At 38.0% G+C, this 23,506-nt stretch overlaps 1 protein-coding gene across 9 annotated transcripts in view; it reads right to left on the minus strand.

Annotated features, from left to right (window-relative positions):
* The window catches only part of LOC137244275 (synaptic vesicle 2-related protein), a 2,198,928-nt gene that overhangs the window by 1,030,665 nt on the left and 1,144,757 nt on the right, over positions 1–23,506 (minus strand). The gene's annotated exons all lie outside the window — the stretch shown is intronic.

A 23,506-nucleotide genomic window follows, 5' to 3' on the forward strand; every position in this document is an offset into this window, starting at 1 on the left:
TAGCAGGATTTGAGATATGTGTTTCGGGCAATTCCTCAAATCCGCGAAATTCTCCGGACAAAGAAAGTCTAACAACAAGGTTTTTGATTGTACTGGGCGAATATGTGGTTGAGCCTTCGGAAACTGGGCTTTTAAAATCAAGATTTTCGGAATCGGAACTTTCAGAATTAAAATTTTTGGAATTGGAATCTGAATTTTTGGAATTAGAATCTGAATTTTCGGAATCTGAGTCTTGCTCTGAAATTCTGGGAACTACTTTCTTGTTTCTAAGAAACATATGTAGTAGGAACAATGAAGAAATATTTAAACTGATTAAAGTCAAATTTGTAGAAATTGCTTACGAAAATTTAACAGAAATTGAAATTGAATTGAATGTTGATGTAAAATTGAAAGAATTATCCGACAATTTAATGAAAGACTGAATGTATATTGAAGTAATTTAGTTTAAATTGATTTCAAAGGAAAATATTTTATTTTGGTAAAAGGACTTGGCTGTTGATAACGGACGCACCGCTTTATTAAAAAGATCTCAATGTGTTTGTGTTATTACGGACGCACTGTTTTTATTAAAATTGTATGGTTTTATTTTTATAGATACGGGCGCACCGCATCTTTTCAAACTTGTAATATGAATGTCCTCGGACGCACCGGGATTAAAAAAATTCCATTGGTTGTTTACGGCACCACCGTTTACGCAAAAAAATCTCTTGGTTATTTACGGAACCACCGCTTTATGCAAAAATATTTGTATGTTTATTTACGGACGCACCGTATATCCAAAAACACAAAAATCTCGTATTTGTCTTGGCAAAATAAATTGTTACGCTTAAAAACGTACATACGTAGATGGGTGAGTTGGGCAAAAACCAAAAAAAAGAAATTTTTCACCAACGAAAATTTCACACGGCAATATTTTAATGAAAGTTTACAATGATTAGGATTTTTTATTAATTGTATTTAGAATCAACGGAATTGAATTTTGCATATTTTTGAAGTTATGATTAGAACAGTTGAAATTGCCGAATGTTAAAAGTAGAAAAAGGAAATTTATTTGACCGAATGCATTCAATTGAATTTTAAGTTTGGTTTTGTTCAACTTTGAACCATATTATTTTGAAATAAATTCATAGAAAATTTTTATAAATGTATTTTTTTTTCGTGTTTTGTAAGGTTTTAATAATTTTTCTTGTACAATAGTGTTTGAAACTACATAGCTACATATAGATAATGTTACAGTGTGATATGAAGAATAAAGATTTCAAAACTACAATGTGTTTTAAAGAAGTAAAATTAAGAGATTTTTAATTTTTAAAGTTGAAGAGATTTGTAATTGTCTACATGTAACATGTAGTGTGCACACTGTGCGCCATACCCATATTTGAACTGCCGAATTTCTGTGATGCCGAATGTTGAATAATAACCTCCTCTGCTTCTGTATAATAACCTCCTCTGCTGCTATTCGCTGCCAGATGCAGTAATGTCCTCTGCTGGCGTTTTGCTGCTGCGTCACTCTATGGCATCGGTATAGTTGTATGTGAACTGTAGTTATTTATGGCGTGGTTTGTCTGAGACCGTTATGTCTATAGCTGTATACACTTATTGGTGTTTTAGCTAGCACCGTTATGTCGAATATTTGCTGTACAGTACTCATTATTAGATTTAGTTTTTTCATTATTTCCGCTTTTATTAACTTGTATCTTTATGTTATTATAAATTATTTCCTTTTTTTAAATTATCTCCGTTTTGTATTAAATTTGTAGATTTTTCGTATTTAGTATTGTAGATTATCTCTGCTTTTGTTAATTTGTGATTTATCTCTGTATTTTTTTAAAGTTCTTTAGCTATTAGGTATTTTTATTATCTCCGTATAAATTAGTTTTACGTATTATTATTTTGCACTTTACTGTACCATATGCATGGATGTACCACCACCATATATGTATGAGCCGTATGAAAAATTTGGAAATTAGTTCATGGTAGTGTTATTTTACACTACTGTACCATATGAAAAATGTCTAAGTAGAAAAGTTTGTAAATTAGTTCATTTTGCTTTTACAGCATTTGACTTTTTTTTTTTGATATTTTTTTTGTATTTCTATAAATTTTTTTGTAAAGTTTTCCACATTTTTATATTTTTTTTGTAGGGTTTTTTTTAGTTTTTTTTTTTAAGAATTTTAGTTTTTTATATTTATTAGACGATTTTAAGTTTTTAAAATTTTTGAAAGAATTTTAAATTTTTTCAATTATTGAAACGGCATTTGTTTGCCGTAGCTAAATATAAGCCGCGTTTTTTGTTTCGCAATTTTTTTTGCAAGTGACCCATTTTGCAGCACGGCCCACCGTCGCCATGTAAGGCGTCCATTTTAGACACCATGAAAATTTCTGTGCACACACTGCCACACGTACACCACTGTTGTAAAACTTACTCTGTCTTTTTGTTCCTTCAATTAACTAAATAAACGTTTGATTTATTTTTATAAATTTATTTATGAGCAATAGTCTTTTATTTTATAAAAACTTGTTTTGTACAATTTACTTTAATCACACTTAGTTTTTCAATCTACTTTTATTGTCCCACGACTGGTCTCTTTTTTTCACAGCAACGAATTGAATTCGATCTTCATTTTTTCTAAACTCGCTGAATGCAATTCGCCCTGCTGAGTACAATTGCCACTGCTGTTCAGCAACAGCTGACAGTGATGCCAGTTGCACTAAGAGGTGTGTTCAATTTTTGAAGGCTGGGTAACGCAGTGCGGTTATACTATCCCGGACACGTGGGAGAACATTCAGGTCACTATATCTTAATATTAAACGAATATTATTCTTTTACATTAATGTTCATATCGAACAGTAGAGTAGGCGGGTGTGTACGTATGTACATATGTACTTGTGTAAACAAACCGCTTTCTAAAAGAATCCTTATGTTAGACGTAGGAATAATGTTAATATTGTGGCGAATTTTCACATCATTAAATAAATGCACAACAACAAAAATCTTAAAGCAAGCTACATAAACACATTAATCATCATGTACATACATACATACAAGGCAACAGAGGGATACTCACAATCGCATATCATCATCAGCCGAAGTAGTACTCACATACACACACGCATATGGATACAAACCAGGCATGCTTAACCAACGAAACGATATCATTTCGTTACGATAATCAACGTTAATAAACGAAACGAAGTCATTTCGTTTCGTTTATTAACGTTAAGATCGTCAAATTAACGAAATGATTTCGTTTCGTTTTCTGCCATATCAAAACGAAATCAAATCGTTTATGTTGGTTATTAATTTCAAACTATGCTGGCAAAGCTGATTGATGGCGGAGTCATTAAAGGTGAAAGCATTAGCCAAGCTGATTGCAACTTTTCTCATGAATTTTGACAGTACAAACATTTCTCAGAGTATTTTTGACATTACCACCAACGAATTACACAAACAAATTACATAGAGTTTGTGTGTGTATGTGCGCTCGTTGTTGCCACCTTACGGCTTCACCATGGCTATAGCATTGCCAGCACAATTCAAACATAAAGTATCACGTTTTTGTTATCGTTTTTAACGTTAACGAAAGCTTTTCGTTTCGGTTAAAAACGAGAAACAATTTATCTTGATAATTTCTTTATCGATAATATTTCGAAGTGTTTCAACGGAAACGGTGGAAATTTTTTGATAAACGATTAGCTTAACGTTAAGGTGCATCCCTGATACAAACTAAAAATATACATGTACATATATGCTGGTAACCAAGCATGGAATTCACGAAATTACTAGACCCTAGGAGAAATGGGTGAACGAGGAAACCGAAAGCATAAAAGCGGAGCAAGCTGAGTAGTCAGTAATCAGTTTGATTTATACACGCTATTGGTTGTGAAGTATAAGTGTTATTGTGAAGTTCTTTCAAAGTAGTCTAATAAAGACCATTTTGCATTATTGAATATTGGGTTATTTATTTAAAAGTTTAGCGATTCGAACGTTAGCAGAAGGTTGAAAATAGGCGGAATTTCACTAAATTCGTTACAATATTAACATGAAGTTAATGTTTTATTTGTTTTTTTTTTTTTTTGTTTTGTAAGTACACATACATGGATAGAGTAACACGTATACAATAATTTAGCCTACTATTAGGCGTATAAGTCTGTAAAAAAAATAAAATTAATTGAAAATGGTATCGAATTGTGCCAACATAGACAATAACTTGAATTTGAAAGCTTTCAGGGATAAGTTCCTATCAATAATAAAAATATGTAAACCCTAGCAGAGGTAATTATGCGGTGCTTATTTTCTTTGAAAGTGGTGGCAACTATGTGAGTGGGTAAGTTTTCTCCTTTTTTTTTTGGATCTGTCAAAAATCTTATACGCCACCGACGGATAATGGTAGGGTGGGTAGAGAGGCCGTGGCGCAAATACACCTATGCGTCCACTGTGCGACGAGAATGAGAGAAAGCCACTATTCATCTTTATTGGTGTTCATCCAGTTAAATAATATCCCTTGCGGTTGATAATTTCGATTATAATGATTTCACCATATGGCCTTTGAAAGGTTTTCGCTAAGTAAATATATTTGTTTTTGTAAACTATTAAATAAATAGGGCCTCTGTAATAAAAAAAATGTAATGTTACGAAGTTGTGGGGAAAGGTCGCCAACTCCCCCCCCCCCCCCCCCCCCCCAACCTCTGTTTACTAGCCTTAGACGGGTCCCGGTAGACCTACTCCGCGCAGCTCCAAACACAAATCGGACTACAGAAGAGTGTAATCTCCCTCTACCAAGTTAGACTTTAGTTTTGAGAACAAAAAATTTTCAGCAACATCGAATGCCTAATTTAAAAGTAAAATCTTTGAAATAGCAATACTTTAACTCAGATTAAAGACTACCTGTTTCACCTCGAATTAGTTTCATTTCGGCTCGACGATTTAGTTTTCAATTTTCCATACATTAACAAATGATGTTTTTGGCTGTGAAGTGACTTCGTGAGTTGCAATAAGTTTAGGATCCTCGAGTGATTTTCGACTCGAGGGCATGTTTAAGATCCAGGTATATCGACCTCCTGGCTCTCCTATACTACTTTGCAGTCAGTGTTACTAATAGCCAACGTAATCGATCGTGTAGGAATAGTAACGTTCGTCGAAACACAACCGTGACCCAGGTTGATAGCAACCAAATTTAGATAGTAAAGGCAGCCATCACTCGGTTACGGTCAAGACTGAACATAACACCCGTCCCAAACAATATAGATGAGCACAATATTGATCGATACATGCCATCTCGACAAAATTTTCCGGAAAACAATCCCCCAATTCTTCGGCGAGATAAAATAACAAATATTATCCAAAATTGGAGTTTAAAATTCGATGGTTCAACTGAGGGTCTAACCTGTAACGAATTTATTTACTGAGTACGCTCGTTAACAGGAGAGAGCCTAAATAATGATTTTAACGCTGTTTGAAAAAATTTACACATACTTCTCTCTGGTAAAGCTAAAACCTGATTTTGGCGTTACCATAAGCAAGTACCAGTAATTGACTGGAACTCCATTTATACGGCGATACGATTCGAATTCAAGGATCATCGTTCTACGTATAACTTGCACGAGGAAATAAGAAATAGGAAACAACTTTCGAATTAGTCTCTACCTTCTTTTTATGATGCGGTAATGGCCATGCTAGATCGACTTCCCAATCCAATGGAGGAAATTGAGCTGGTAGAGCTCCTTACTAGGAATTTGCGACCTGATATTCGTCACGAACTTCACTATGTTCCTGTACAATCAGTGGCACATTTACGCAAGCTGGTGCAGATGCGGGAAAATCTACTGAAAGAAAAGAAGAAAACCCATACTCCGTCTCATCCGAGTATTGTAAATAACGGACCTGGATAGATTCAGCACATCCGGGAGAGGAGAGGCTGAAAGATGAGATCCCCCAAGTCTCCGCAGTAGAGAGGGAAAGCGAACCTATCAGAAAACCCACCTGCTGGAACTGCGACGAAGAGGGACATACATGGGATATATGTGTTAACTTACCAAACATTTTTTGTTACGGCTGCGGGGCCAAGAATGTATACAAGCTCCAATGCGAAATTTGCAAAGTGAAACCAAAAAACGTAGCCCGGTGGGGTTCGATCAGAAACGAATGCCACCAAACCCAAAACCTTACAAGAAAAGGATCCATATGTATCGGCTAGCTCAAGCGAGGTACTAAATATTAAGAAAAGAGTATTAGTAACGGAAAGAGGGGAGGAGATATCATACCAAAAGCACACACCATCAGATGTTAATAAAGTTATATATCCAAAAAGACCTTTACATGAACGTATGCAAAACTATATCGAAGTAAAGAAAAGAATTTTTAATGACTTTCCACAAACATTTAAAATGCAAAAGAAATCCAAAAGATCCATATGTATCGGCTAACTCAAGCGAGGTACTAAATATTAAGAAAAGAGTATTAGTACCGGAAAGAGGACAGGAGATATCATACCAAAAGCACACGCCATCAGATGTTAATAAAGTTATATATCCAAAAAGACCTTTACATGAACGTATGTAAAATTAAATCGAAGGAAAGAAAAGAATTTTTAATGACTTTCCACAAACATTTAAAATGCAAAAGAAACTTGCGCCTAAGAAGATTTTGGAAAGCGGTTCGAGAAACTAAAATGTTTTTGGTGTCGTCAGTGCTAAACGAGAAAGATGCGCGTAATTGCGCCAAAGTAAAACTCCTTAGTCGTGAGGTATTTAGCTTGCTCGATACAGGAGCGAATATAAGTTGCATGGGCTCAGATTGGGCTAACGAAAGTTTCGCCAACCGACCGGAATTTCGCAAGATAAAATCTACAGTTAAGACCGCTGACGGAAAGTCGCATGCAATACTAGGATTTCTTGATATTGAGGTTGAGTATAAAACGATAGTCAAAAAAATTTAACTTTATATTATCCCATCTATATATAAAGCAAGAACTTATTTTAGGAGTAGACTTCTGGAAACTCTTCAATTTAGCCCCAAACATTATAGGTAGTGTCTCGGCCAATGAAATGTCTAACAACGTAGTTGTATCGCAAAGCGGAACTGATGTAACTGTTCCATGTTCATTGACGGAGGGTCAACGTCAACAACTGGAAACTGTGAAATCTCTTTTCTCAGATTTTAAAAAACAAGGTTTAGGAAGGACAAATTTGTTAAAACATGACATTGATGTGAATGGTGCAAAGCCTGTCAAACAACGTTTTTACCCAGTATCGCCCGCGGTAGAGAAACTGATGTATCAGGAAGTGGACAGGATGCTCAGCTTAGGGGTAATAGAAATTTCGAAAAGCGCGTGGGGCTCACCGATGCGCATGGTTATAAAGCCCAACAAAATACGTCTCTGTCTGAATGCGAGGAGAGTGAATGAGGTAACAAAAAAGACGCCTACCGTCTTCCCTCTATAGAAGGCATCTTCGCGCGTTTTCCTCAGGCTAATATAATTTCCAAAATTGATTTAAAGGATGCGTTTTGGCAAATACCACTGACTGATAAAGCGAAAGAAATAACGGCATTTACAGTCCCGGGCGGCCATTGTATCAATTTGTAGTGATGCCGTTTGGCCTATGCAATGCGGCTCAAACGATGTGTCGTCTAATGGACGATATCATTCCCGCTGATCGAAAATATTGCGTTTTCGGATATCTCGATGACTTATGTGTTATATCTGACACGTTTGAATCACACCTTGCAGTTTTAGTTAGAATAGCAGAGCAATTTCGTAAAGCCAATTTGACTTTAAACATTTAGAAAGTCAATTTTGTGGCACTAAGGTGAAATACCTAGGATATGTAATAGGGCAGGGAGGTATTGCAACGAATCCAGAAAAGATTGAGTCAAACCTGAACTGGCTGACACCAAGAAATTTAAAACAGGTACGAGCATATTTAGGTTTAGCAGGATGGTGTCGTAAATTTATAGAGAACTTTTCGGAAATCACGTTTGCCATCATTGATTTGCTTTCGACAAAAAAGAAGTTTGAAGGGACAGACGCCGCAAATACATCCTTTGTAGAAATAAAAAGCCGATTAACAGCCCGTGTTTTACAAAATCTCGATTTTTCGAAAAAACTTTTACGTGCACTGTGACGTCAGCGACTATGGCATTGGAGCTGTTTTAGTACAATTGAACGATAGAGGTGATGAATGTCCAGTGCCATTTATGTCAAAAAGATTAAATTCTGTCCAACGAATTATAGTGCTTAGCAGCTATTAAAGCCATAGAACGTTTCCGATGTTATTTAGAAATGCAGGAGTTTGAGGTAATCACGGTCCATTCAAACCTCTTATGGCTTATGCGCCAACCCAAACTGAATGGGCGACTAGCACGATGGGTTCTTAAATTGCAAAGTTATAAATTTACTATACGTCACAGAAAGGGCAAAGGGATGTTGTCGCATGAAGCATTAAAACGTAAAATAATGGAAAATCAGAAAAAATTCCCAGACGTTAAAATCGTCGATAGATATGTATATATAGGTACCGAGCATACGGATGGAACATTCCATACTGAAGAGAATTCATGGAAGCTTTTGGATTCCTGCTGAACTGCACAAGGGAGTTTTGTCCCGGTCACATGTTGATGTTGTTGCTGCTCATGGTGGTGTGCATAAACGATCGAATTGATTAGGAGAAAGTTTTATTGGCCAGGATTAGTAAAAGATGTAAAGAATTATGTAGGAAACTGCGAAGTGTGCAAGACGACTTAGGCTCCAAACATAGTCTTACCACCGCCGATGGGAGCACAAACAACGACGGACAGACCATTCCAAAGACCCTATGTTGACATCCTAGGACCATATCCAAGAAGCAAAATGGGACGCATAGGCTTATTAATCGTTTTGGACCATATGTACAAATTTCATTGGCTCTCCCCTCTTAAAAAGTTTACGTCTAAACTTATCATAGAGTTTTTGCAGAAAAGTATCTTTCATGTATACGGAGTTCCAGAAAATATTGTGAGCGGCTTTTCGTGCTTTTCAACACAATACGGCATTAAACACAACTTCACGGCACTATATGCACCCCAATCGAATGCCTCGGAACGAGTGAATCGTTCGGTGATAGCTACCATTAGAGCTTATTTGAAGGATGATCATAAAGAACGGGATACAAACATAACGGCAATAAGTTGTACACTCCGCAACTCACTCCATCACTCTCTCAAATGTTCTCCATACCATGCGTTGTTTGGATTCGATATTATTGAAACATTTAAAATACTAGATGAGCCCTGCATTCGATTGTCCCGTGAAGATGAGTTGTGCCTTGTACGCGATACGGAAGAATATGAGGAATGCTTATGAGGAGAACGCAAGGCAATATAACTTACGATCAAGACCAGTATCCTTTAGAGTGGGACAAGAAGTGTTCCGACGAATCTTTGCACGCTTCCCAAGGCAGTCGGTTCTATGTACCGGAGCGACTCGGGATTTTTCCCGACCAAGGACTGTCATTTCAGTGTAACCCCATTTAATTTGTTTCGTCCCTCCCACAAATTGTCATCCTCCCAGCAGCTCCTTGCAGCAGGACTGCTCCATATTCTCTTGCTCCGGGAAGGTATCGAATCCAATCCGGGTCCGTCTCCTGACCCCGGTCCTGAGAAATGGTTTTGCTGCATCTGCCGGAAAAGAATCTTTTTAGGACGGTCATACTCTGTTCAGTGTGTCTCGTGTAAGGGATGGTTGCATCGGACAGGTTTTTCTGGGCTTGATCCCAAAACCCGACGTCCACGTAACTTTTATAAATCTTTTGTGGCTCCTTGCTGTTCATGCCCAAGGGCGCCTCGTAGTCTACGTCTAAGCGCCCCCCCCCCCCCCCCCCCCATTACCTTCCAGCAGCCCCGCTGCTCAGCAAGCCACAACAAGTACCCGCTGCTGCTCGCGCCTTACGGCGCCAACAACTCAAACAGCTGCTACCACTCATAACTAAAATCTTCGTAGTAGAGTCGGAAGCAATGCTGAGCAACAGCCCCTGCCCCCGTCTTCTCCCCCCTCTTTTCCGGCAGCAATCGTGTAGGTCAGGGAACCAGACTCTTAGTCCCTACCTCCGTTTGCACCGTTTGCCAGCACAGAATATATATGTTTGCGACATCCGCCCAATGCAGCTCCTGCCTTGGGTGGTGCCACTTTCCTAGATGTTCTGGTCTCCGCGACGGCAACCCCTCGACGGGTTTCATCGCGCCATGTTGCCAGGTCGCAAACCCAAATCATCCGGGTACCCCAATGCTTGCCCAAGGACGCCCAGTCCCAGGGCCACAACAGCAATTGCGTCCTGGCCTTCCTCAACCCAGGCGTAGTCACCCGTCACTTACCCCCAGAGTGGCGACGTCTCCCCTCATGCACTTCAGAATTCTGCAGTTAAACTGTAATGGACTAACTGGGAAGATTACGGAGATAGTCAATTTCATGAAGCGGCACAACATCCGCATTGCTGCGATTCAAGAGACTAAACTCACAGCACGATCTGCATTGCAGACCTGCTCTGGGTATAATGTCCACAGAAAAGATCGCGAGAGCGGAAATGGAGGCGGCCTCGCCTTTATAATACACCACTCTGTGCAATATCACATATTTGATCCTGGCATCGACCGCAGGGACAACGTCTTAGAACGTCAAGGCCTATCTGTCCGGTCAGGCGATGCAAACCTAGAAATCATCAACATCTACATCCCCCCTGCCACCTGTTGCCCCGGTGGATACCGCCCTAATATCAGAGCCTTACTCACTGGAAACAATCGCATTATTTTAGGCGACTTCAATGCCCATCATGATCTATGTCATTCAAATTTGCGGGCGGACAGTAGGGGCGAGATGTTGGCGGATCAAATAGAAGAAACGACGTTCTGCACAATAAACGGAGACGCCCCCACACGTATGGTAGGAAGCTGTCACAGTTCGCCAGATATCTCAATCGTGAGCGCAGAACTCGTAAACTGCGTCAACTGGCAGCCGATGGTATCATTGGCATCCGACCACCTGCCTATACTTGTTTCGCTCGAGCGTACCGCCGACTTCATCGTCACCGAAAAACGCACTTTCATAAACTTTAAAAAAGGAAAGTGGGAAGAATATAAATCCTTTACAGACAACCTCTTTGCTGCCCTCCCTATCCCGACTGATGCCCGCCAAGGGGAGCGTGCCTTCCGCAAGGTCATTGAATCCGCCTCGGCACGTTTCATTCCCGCCGGGAGAATTCCCGAAATCCGGCCCCACTTCCCGGCGGAGGCCGCAAACTTAGCGAGAGAACGTGACCTTATAAGGCAGCTTGATCCAGGCGACCCCCAAATAAAGGGATATAAACCAACGCATCAGATTGCTTGTGGATGAACACAAGCGGGCGAAATGGGAGGAGCACCTAAGAGGTTGTAACCTCTCTACCGGTGTGGGTAAACTTTGGTCCACCGTAAAGTCCCTATCGAATCCGACTAAGCACAAAGACAAAGTTTCCATCGCCTTTGGCGACAAAGTGCTGTCGGATGCGAAAAAATGCGCGAGCGCTTTCTGCCGACAATATATAATGCATTCTACGGTCGACAAAGTTAGACGGAGGGCCAACAGACACGCACATAAACACAAATTCAGCGCGTCACCAATCACCATCACCGCTAAAGAGGTTGAGGACGCCATTGGTCGCGCTAAACCATCCAAAGCAGTGGGCCCAGACGGCATAGCCATGCCGATGCTTAAAAGCCTAGGGAAAGAGGGTTTCAAATATTTAGCGCAGGTCTTCAACCTGTCTCTTTCCACCTTTGTCATACCCGAGAAATGGAGAATGGCCAAGGTGGTCCCGCTAATAAAGCCTGGTAAACCAGCTAACATAGGAGAGTCGTATCGTCCGATATCTCTCCTATCGCCAGTAGCAAAGACGCTCGAAGCCATTTTGCTCCCTTATTTCCAAGCAAATTTGCAACTAGCCTCCCATCAGCATGGCTTCAGAAAACTCCATAGCACTACCTCCGCGCTAAATGCCATCAGCACCCAGATAAATTGCGGTTTAAATCAAAACCCCCACCATAGAACAGTACTCGTAGCGCTAGACCTATCAAAAGCTTTTGATACGGTCAACCATGGCTCGTTACTGCAAGACCTGGAAGGGTCTACCCTTCCCCCATGTCTTAAAAGGTGGACCGCAAATTATCTGGGTGGTCGGCAGGCATCGGTGCTATTTAGAAACGAAACATCAAAGCCAAGGAGAATTAAACAAGGGGTGCCACAGGGTGGTGTCCTATCCCCACTTTTGTTTAATTTCTACATATCTAAGCTACCTTCACCACCGGAAGGAGTCACAATCGTTTCCTACGCCGATGACTGCACAGTAATGGCCACAGGCCCAGGCCCACAGATCGATGAGCTATGCAATAAAATAAACGGCTACCTCCCTGATCTCTCCAGTTTTTTCGCCTCGCGAAACCTGGCATTATCACCGACTAAATCTTCCGCGACCTTATTTACAACATGGACGTCCCAAATGTCGACCATTTTGAACATCCACGTCGATGGCTCTACGCTGCCGACTGTCCTACACCCCAAAATCTTGGGTGTGACGTTTGATCAGGATCTACATTTTGGTGAGCACGCAGCCGCAATTGTTCCGAGAATTCAGAGCCGTAACAAAATCCTCAAATCCCTTGCTGGCAGTACCTGGGGAAAAGATAAAGAAACGCTCATGACTACATACAAAGCAATTAGCCAGCCGATTACGTGCTACGCGTCACCCATATGGTCGCCAAGCCTAAAAATTACCCACTGGAAGAAGCTACAGGCCTGCCAAAATACTGCTCTCAGAATTGCCACGGGCTGTCTTCTTATGTCCCCAGAACACCATCTACATAATGAGGCGAGAATACTCCCCATCAGGGAAAGAAACGAGATGCTGACCAAACAGTTCCTGTTGAATACCCAGAAACCTGGGCATCCCAACAGACATCTGATTGACGAGCCAGCACCGCCTAGGGGCTTAAGGAGTCATCTCCGTAAGCATTTTGAGGAAATACGGCATCTGAGAACACAGCCGTATGAAGCGAAAAAACATAAGCAGGTCCTTGGTGAACTCCACAAACAGGCGTCGGACCTTTATGCCGGGAATTGCCCGGTGAACCCAGTACTCAAAGTAAAGTATCCAAAACTTGCGGAAGAGGAACGCATACTCCCCAGGGAAACGCGTGTCACTCTGGCTCAACTTCGTTCTGGATACTGTAACAGGTTAAACTCTTACCTATCCAGAATCAACCCCGACATACAAAATGTATGCCCCGCTTGCAATGTGTCCCCACATGACACCAACCATCTCTTTAATTGTAATGTGGAACCAACGCCTCTAACACCCCTTTCCCTATGGTCCACCCCTGTTGAAACAGCAAGTTTCCTTGGACTCCCGTTAGAGGATATTGATGACAGTTTGTGATCGGTCGCGTCTGTTAGGTGGGGCGAAGCACTGCTACAACAACAACAACAACAACGAATCTTTGCACAAAGCAACTTCGAAAAATCATTAACGCCAAGCTTAGTCGTGCAAGAGTCAGGGAAAGATTAGGAAATAGTTATTCGGGCCTGTTCTGGATTTCGATTCGACCAATTTATTCGGAATCGAAATGGATTGGTGTTCTGAATATCGGTTCCGACCAGACATAGTCGATTTGAAAAGTTTTGCTCTGAGCAGTCGGAATCGAAAGTAATTAGCCTATTAAGCACAGATAATTACATTATTTTTCCCACAAATAAGTTTTATTAATTTATTCATTTTATTTGGAAGATTTATAATAACTTTCTGCTGGACTATTTGTTTATTCAGTATAACAAATTTGAAAATTCCTATCAAAAATTTTCCAAGCTAAACAAAGCGATTCTGGTCGAAAGGAAACCGACGTGTTCTCAATTTCGATCGATCGATTTTTGCAACTTTTATGCAGAATTTTACGTACTCTTGCCTCTGCATTTCTGAAAATCATTGGTGCTAGCATTTTGTTCAAATTTTTGCACAATTTTAATTTAACTAAAACCAAAATAAATAAAAACAGCGATCTCGCTTGATTATCGACTCGAAATGAAAACAATCGATTTGTTTCAATCGGAATTGAGAACACCAAAAGGAAATTGACTCGGAATCGGCCTCGTTTTACTTTTCAAAACGAGTCGGAATTCAGAAGAGGCCTGATTATATTCTAGAAGACTTGCAAGGAAACATAATCGGCACGTTTCATGCAAAAGACATACGAGTTTAACATTGTAATCGGGCTAATTTGTCTGCTTAGGAAAACATCAAATTATCCCGTTTGTAGTGACCTATTTCGAATTTAGAGTACCTTTCCAATATCTTTGATATCAGTATTGGAAAACCTAATAAAAGAGATAAGATATAGTAATAGATTGGCATTGCTAGACAAAGTGTTGTCCATAAAATGATTTTTCTCAGTGTTGAATTGGGAATAATCCTGTAAGGGGTAATTATTTGACAGAATTCATATGATTTCATTGTCAAGAGATACGTCAGCTTCAGATTAACTTCCGATGAGCTGGCCTCTTTCTATTGGATCCAGCCGTCTAACCAAGAAGTCAACGCCGGCTATAATCTTCAACTAAGTTTTTGAAGGTAAATATATATAGAGTAGGGAGTGTACTTAGTTTTGTTCGGATTAAAGAAACATTGTATTTTATTCTAGCCTAAACCGATAAATGTATAATAGTGGTCTAAAGAAAAAACAAAGTCAGTCTCCAGGGTGTGTGGAAAAAATCAAATTACTTCGGCGGAAAATCTGTCAGTCCCTACGACAATATGCTAGACGTCTCCAGCTTGTAAATTTATTATAAACCAAATGTTATTGATCAAAGAAAAAACTTAGGATAAGTGTTAAAAGCTAATAATGAAGCATGTCTCCATAAGCTGTACTTGAAGCAAAAAAAATAAAAACAAACAAAAGAAACAGAAAAACAAAAAAAAGTAAAATTTGAGAGTACTAAAAAAATTGCAAACCATGCCAAATCTAACTATTTTCCAAGTCATGCAGTGATTCCGTTCAAGTAGTAAGACGCGGTACGGGCAATTATTTATTAATCGTTTACAGAAAAAAGAAAAAAGCAAAAAGAATAGAAATATACGGAACGTTAATATTAGCTCTGTTAAACCACTATATTAAAATATTGAAACAACTATATTAAAATAGTTAAATCAATTTATTAAAATAATAAGTAGGTAGTAGTGTTGCCAAAACATCGATAGTCTGTCGATAGTATCGATGGGTTCTGAACTTTCGATCAATCGATAGTTCGTTAAAACAATCGTTAAAACTATAGAGTATGTCGCACTTTACGTGACTAGAAAACCTACCAAATTTCTACATATTAGCATCTCTTGAGCGAATTCACCGTCTCATTATTTTCTGTGTTATTTGAATTAACGTCAACGCTTTTCAGCTCAGAAAATTATAAATGTGAAAAATGAATAGGCAGAAGTCCAGTGTGTGGGATTTTTTAAAAAAAGTTGAAAACTCTAAGTTCGTACAATGCCTTGCAGTAAATATAAATATTGTGGAAATGCGTTTACTTCATGAGCCATCAACTGAAGAAAACAATTATCTGGATATCTTGTCTGATTCTGAACCAGATGTACCAAAAAAGAAGAGTGCAATCAAAGATTTCTTTAATCGGGATATACGTTATGGCTATAATTCTATAACAAACAAGTAAGGAAGGCTAAGTTCGGGTGTAACCGAATATTACATACTCAGCTGAGAGCTTTGGAGACAAAATAAGGGAAAATTACCATGTAGGAAAATGAACCTAAGGTAACCCTGGAATGTGTTTGTATGACATGGGTATTAAATGGAAGGTATTAAAGAGTATTTTAAAAGGGAGTGGGCCATAGTTCTATAGGTTGACGCCATTTCGGGATATCGCCATAAAAGTAGACCAGGGGTGACTCTAGAATGTGCTTGCACGATATGGGAATCAAATTAAAGGCGTTAATGAGTATTTGAAAAGGTAGTAGGCGTTAGTTCTATAGATCGACGCCTTTTCGAGATATCGCCATAAAGGTGGACCAGGGGTGACTCTAGAACGTGTTTGTATGATATGGGAATCAAATTAAAAGTGTTAATGATTATTTTAAAAGGTAGTGGGCCTTAGTTCCATAGGTACACGCCTTTTCGAGATATCGCCATAAAGTTGGCCCAGGGGTGACTCTAGAATTTGTTTGTACGATATGGGTATCAAATGAAAGGTGTTAATGATTATTTTAAAAGGGCGTGGGGCTTAGTTCTATAGGTGGACCCCTTTTCGAGATATCGCCATAAAGGTGGACCAGGGGTGACTCTAGAATTTGTTTGTACGATATGGGTATCAAATGAAAGGTGTTAATGATTATTTTAAAAGGTAGTGGGCCTTAGTTCCATAGGTACACGCCTTTTCGAGATATCGCCATAAAGTTGGCCCAGGGGTGACTCTAGAATTTGTTTGTACGATATGGGTATCAAATGAAAGGTGTTAATGAGTATTTTTAAAGGGAGTGGGCTTTATTTATTTAAGCCAATCAGCATACAAAACTTATAGGCTATTTAACATATATATATATATATATATAGTAAACAATAATACAACATTTCAATACTTTATTTATAAAGAATAGTTAAAGAACTTAAAAAGCGATATTTCGAACCTGAAAAATCTATCTCGATAAATCTAGCAATTCTGTTGAACTCAATTAAGGCTCCAGTAATTGGAGCATTTTTCACATAAAGGGCTTTAGAAATACCAACATGGAAGAACTCGGAGCTACGCAGAGTTCTAGCTGGAATGTTTATTAGAATCCTTTTAAGGAGCACGGGGCAATCAACAACACCCTGAAACAAATCAAAAATGAACGACAGCGACAAAAGTGTTCTCCTGCTCTGCAATGATTTTAAATTAATCAATAAGCATCGCGCTTCTTAAGTCGGAATAGGCTCCGAGAAACGTAAGTTGCGTAATGCAAATTTTAATAATACCTTTTGGATCCGTTCAATTCTTACAATATGGCAACTGTAGTATGGCCACCAAATGAAACAGGCATACTCAAGCTTGGAACGCACAAATGCCGAAAATAGCAGCTTAAGCGTATGACGGTTGGCAAAATCCGAGCTATGACGCCTAACAAAGGCCAGCATGGGATACGATTTTGAAATAATATGGCTTGCAAAAGTAAATTTCGAGTCGAAAATTACTCCTAAGTCTTTAATTTCACTTACCCGCGACAAGAGCGTATTAGATATATGATATGAGGTATCAATGATATTCATACGTTTCGAAAAAGTAATATGAAAACACTTACTTATATTGAGTGTTAGCCGATTATTTTTATCCAAATCTACTTAATTTATCCAAATCTAATTACATCAATTCAGAATCATGAATGCTATTGATTATAGAATATATTTTAACATCATCCGCGTACAGCAGAAATCTTACTGTAGAAAGGCAAGAGCAAATGTCATTGATAAACAAGACAAAGAAAATTGGGCCCAGAATGCTTCCTTGTGGAACACCGGAGCAGGCGACGAACGGAAGGGACCTAACATTGTCAACCACCACCATTCAGTGACGATTATATAAATAGAATTCAATCCATCTCAGGAAAACAGAATGGAATCCAATCAGGGATAGTTTTTTAGTCAGAATTGAATGTGCAATCCGATCAAATGCTTCAGAAAAGTCAGTATACACTGTGTCAACTTGACATCTTGACTGAAAGGCTGCGATGCAGTCATCAGAGAAAATAGCCAAGTTAGACACAGTTGAGCGTCCCGAAAAAAGCCATGCTGTTCTGGACATACGATATTCTGGACAAAGAAAATTAGTTTCTCTTGAATAATGCATTCGAAGAGCTTTGCTGTGGCGGAAAGTTTTGAAATAGGCCTATAATTGCTAATGTCATTTTTATTGCCACTCTTGAAAATAGGTGAGATCAGAGCTAATTTCCAAGTGTCAATAAAGGTACCCGAAGATAAGGAATTGTTAAAAATTAACAAGAGTGCATAAGCTAGGGTATCGCACTGTTTGAACACAATTACAGACAAACCATCAACATTGGTATTTTACGAGGGTTTAAGTCGAGAAATGCCCCTAACGACATCGTCATTAGACAACACAAGGTTCCCAAAATCAAAAGCAGGATGTGTGTTAAAACAAATGTCGTCACAATTGCCAGAATGGGATACAAAATTTGCAATAAAATATTTGGAAAAAAGATTTGCCGCAGCCACAGGATTATCAACCACTTTTTCGCCGAGGAAAATAGTTCGAGTTAACGAAATTCCAAAATGATTTTCGATTTGATTTTAAGTTTTCTTCACAATTTAAAATGGTATTTCTGTGTAAAGATTTATCAAGGCACGCAAATTTCTTTTCACACTCTTCATACTTATCGTTAAAAAGCCCTATTTTGACTGTTTTTAAATTTACGGAAGTACGGAAGAATTTATTTTTCAAATTGAGAAGTTTCATCAGGGCAGCATTGTGCAAAGGAACTTTGTATTTTTTCTTTGAAAGCACATTTATGCAGCTTTTACAAACATCCACAACGGTAGATCTAAATATCTCAAAACAATTAGTGGTATCGAGATTACAAAGATTATTACTTGCTGCAATAGGTTGTTCAGATTCGAAAAATCACACCGCTTGGAATTAAAAGAGAAGTTTGATGTATCATTACTATTTACGGATTATTTATAAAATTCAATATCAAGAACTAGAGGAACATGATGCATATCCGATTTAATAATAGGTGAAGTGCATTCAAGCAACGTGAAATTTAGGTTGTTACTTACAAATATCAAATCTAAAGTTCGACCAAAGCTGTTAGGAAAACAGTTAACCTGTTTTATATCAATACTTAAGAAACTATCGATTAAATATATTTCAGTAGAATTATTGACTTCACATGTAATTAAGGCAGAGCTTGAAATAGTCCGTGGCCATCGAACATTGGAGAGATTAAAATCACCCAACACACAGAGGTGGTCACCACCTACTTTGTTCAGAGACAATGATATAATTTTGTCAACGTGAGCGGTATATAGCTCATGCATGATATTCGGTGGAATATAAGATGCACAAATAAATGTGGAGTCCGAGATACCTTGAATGTGAACACAAATTTGGTCAAGAGACGGATTATTATTATTCAGTATTTTCTCAGAAGAATAATGTTTGCAATGAACAGCGACACCGAAAAACATTGTATAAGTTGGAGTCAAAATATTCTTCGCTGAAAAAGCTTTTGTTACCCACGTCTCTATGATGACGAAGACATCATACTCTTGATGTGAACTAAATAACCGCACAAGCTGAAATTTTGTTCTAATTCCAGCCATGTTTTGCATATAAATGCTTAAATGATTGATCCAACCGATTGCTGTCGGACATCGGTTGAAGAACGACGTTTTTTGATTTAACTTAAACGGTCGTACTTTTTCAGCTATTAAGCCGTCACAGAAGTCGGAAACGGCGATAGGTGCAACCACTTCCTTTTTGAAACAGCGCGTAATTCCGTGTTGTTGCTCGAACCAATAGCTAAAAGTTGAGCTAACTTATGAGAATTATTTTTATTTGAAGTTTTTCCATTGTCATTAAAAGCGCCCTCGGCTTTGTTTTGATTCATCTGATTGATGGGAATCCGAATAGCTGCATTTTCGGTGGCAGCATTAGAAGCGACTTCAGCATTATTTTTATTTTTTTGCTTAGTCTTTTTTTATTATGCACAGTGTGCCACTCACTGGAGTTAGCAGTAGCTGCAGTTTTATTAGCAATCATTGGCGTCGCATTAACTGCGCTAGTGGTAGAACAGCATCATGAGAGGACGGCGTCATTTGAGTCGGAGCGGCAGAAGCAGTATCAGCAGATATATACACATCATTATCAGCCCCGTTTTCATTGCTAATATCACCAACAGTAGCAGTAGGCAATGATATTGTTTGTTTATCTGCTTTGTTATCCATATTCTGCATTTGTGTTTGGTAGCCACCAACAACACTACACCTGTCATCAAGCTTTGAGCGTAAATCGCGCATCTCAGCTTGAAGAGTGTCAACATCTTCTCTCAAACAATTATTGTTTTCTTGCAAAACACTAACAGCTGACAATAGTTCGGCATTAAGTAGTTTAATTTCGGCAAGTTCATTTAGCGCCAAAACAAGCGATTGCTCATTAAATATTGTTTACTTTTGCCTTGCAAGTTAGCACTCAAGTCTGTAGCGTCAAGAGGGGAATGAAGAGATTTACGGCGCATGGCTTTACACTCATTGCAGAAAAATGGGGTATTTGTGCTCAACAGATAGTCAAGATCTGCCTGCTTAATACCAACACAATGAAGATGAAAGAACTCGTTACATTTAGAGCACTCAACTTTTGGCTTTTGGCGATCCACTCTCTGCCCACAACACCAAGTCATTTTAAATAAAATTAAAATAGGAAAAAATTGAAATGTATTTATTATTTCCTGATACAAAATTTGAACTGTTCAAACCAAGATTTTGGTGCTAGAGTCACAATATCGAATTGATTATTATCCACTGCAGCGACATACAAACAGAATATAAACAATGCACATTAAAGGCGGAGCAATTAAAAAACACAACCGCACAGTTCGACCGCACTGTATACTTCTTTAGTTTAGTGATTTAGTTCTATATGTGAAGGTGTTTTCGAAATATCGCTATAAAGGTGGACCAGGGGTGACTTTAGAATGTAATTGTACGATATGGGTATCAAATTAAAGGTATAAATGAGGGGTTTAAAAGGGAGTGGCCCTTAATTGTATATGTGAAGGCGTTTTCGAGATATCGACCAAAATGTGGACCAGGGTGACCCAGAACATCATCTGTCGGGTACCGCTAATTTACTTATAATATCATCAAAAATAAAAATATTTTATCACCGCCATTGAAAGTTGCACAAGAAAAGATGACTGGTTCGTTAACAAAACGTCGATCAAATTCCCAGAAGAAGTAAAGTGGATACTCTCATTTGGAAGAAAATTCGCGTTACCAACAACAAAATCCAATTTCTCTCCAATACATATAATAGCGGAGTTAGAGCAGGTCATACAGTCTTTGGAAAACGAAAAAGAAAAGGAAATAGCGAGAAACAAACTAAGCAACAAAATCATGCAATTCAAAAGAAGCATAAAGCACAACGCATCGGGAAAATTTATACTTGCTGCTTTTTACCAAGCAAAATTGTTTACCAAAGTATACAAAAAAAAATAATTATAACTGACGCGGACAAAGGTAACAAAACTGTGGCAATGTATAAAAGTGAGTACATAGATAAAATGGAACAACTTATTGAAGACAAAAACACATACAGAAAAGCAAGAAACAACCCGACAAAGACTCTCCAAAAGAAAAACAACAAAATAGTAGATGATCTGTATAAAAATAAACACATAAACATCAAGGAAAAGCAACAACTTGCATGTTCAGCGGCAGCAGCACCGAGAATTTATGGGTTGCCAAAAATTCATAAGCCAGAAGTTCCGTTGCGTCCTATTATGTGCTCATTCATGGCCCCCTGTTATAAATTATCCAAGTACATTGGAGAGATTCTAAAGACATTAATTTCGGATAAATATAATATTAAAAACTCTTTTAACCTCAAAGATAGGTTGTCTGAAATATGTGTATGTGACGAAGATATTTTAGTGTCATTTGACGTCGTATCTTTATTTACAAAAATACCAACGACGTTAGCTTCTAAAATAATTTCGAACAAATGGGACAAAATAAAAACCATTTCTAATATTCCTAAAACAAAGATATGTTAGCCTTCTGCATAAAGGAAAACAACTATTTTATATTTGATGGCGATTTGTATACACAAACCTTTGGTATGCCCATGGGCAATCCAATTTCTCCCACCATTGCGGACATCGTCATGGATGACGTATTGGACAATGCGATTCTAAAGATAAAGCATGAACACAATATAGAATTAAAATTTATATGCAAATATGTGGACGACATTTTCGCTGTAATTAAACGCAACGATGCCAACACAATTCTTGAAAATTTAAATAAATACCATGACAAATTAAAAGTTACTATGGAAATTGAAGTAAACTCCAAAATACCATTTCTTGACGCATGCATTCACAGGGAAAATCAAAATCTTCTACTTGACTGGCATACAAAACCTACTTCTTCTGGACGACTAATAAATTATTTATCATCACAACCCATAAAATATAAGACCAATACAGCCAAAAATTTAATACACAAGATACTGACCATAAGCCACGAAAAATTCCACGACGCTAATATAGACAAAATATATAGAATCCTAAGAAAAAACAATTACCCGATAAATTTGATACGCGAACTTATAGACCAGGAGACCATGAAAAACAAAAACCAACCCGATAAAAGAGCAAGTACTGAAATACAAACACAAAAGAAATTCTACAGCGTTACATACATTCCAAAGTTGACAGAAAATATTCATCACAATATAGCAACAACACAACACACAACCCTTGCTTACAAATCAAACCACACCGTCTCTACAATATATACAAAAACAAAACATCCTATACAGCCTCAACAACAAAACAACGTTATATACGAGATAAAATGCAAAGGAAGAGAAAATGAAAAATGCGATAAAATATATATTGGCACAACAAAGCGAGCCTTAGCTGTTAGACTGGGAGAACATGAAGCTGACATAAAAAAACAAAAGACCAGCACAGCGTTATCACAGCATATGTTGACAAGTGGTCATACAGCTGATTTTAAAAACGCGAAAATTATAGACAAAGCAAAGAGAATAACAACAAGATACACATTGGAAAGCCTGAGAATAATGGAAGGACAAAAAAAGACAATGAACAAACGCACGGATACAGAAAACATTGCTGCCGCCTACATAGCATGTTTACAAATATAAAAATAAGAATATTTAGTATTGACAAGACTACCATGATGGTTAGATGGTACTGATCATAGTTTATTTATGTATATGTTTAAGTGACTAATGTTTTTTTTATGTTCATGTTTTCGATACGAAATCCAATAGTGTAAGTGTTTCTTGTTAAAAATTTTTACTTATTTAACTATCTTGTAATTTTAACTTTTTTTTGTGGCAGGGATTTTTTTAAATAAATACCCCCCTGAAGATGCTAACAAAGATTAGCGAAACGTTGGGAAAATAGTGGAATAATCTAGTTTTATTTGCACGCTGGACTTAGATCAGAAAAGCCTGTTATTGGCAAAAATAAATATTTAAAAAATAGAGAATTGCATAAACTATACATCATTTAATAGGTTATTTAAAGTAGTTTTACACATCATAATTTTTTTTTAATTTACGTGCACTATTATAGTCAAGAAAATGATTTAAAATAAGCAAGCCGCTATAGTGTTAACTACTTTGTACTCTTTACTTTAATTTTTAAAATAATTTTAATTGAGTTTTCGTGTTAACTTAAAATTTTGAATAACTTC

The sequence above is a fragment of the Eurosta solidaginis genome, chromosome 3 (assembly GCF_040869045.1).
Source record: "Eurosta solidaginis isolate ZX-2024a chromosome 3, ASM4086904v1, whole genome shotgun sequence".
NCBI classification, from domain to species: domain Eukaryota; kingdom Metazoa; phylum Arthropoda; class Insecta; order Diptera; family Tephritidae; genus Eurosta; species Eurosta solidaginis.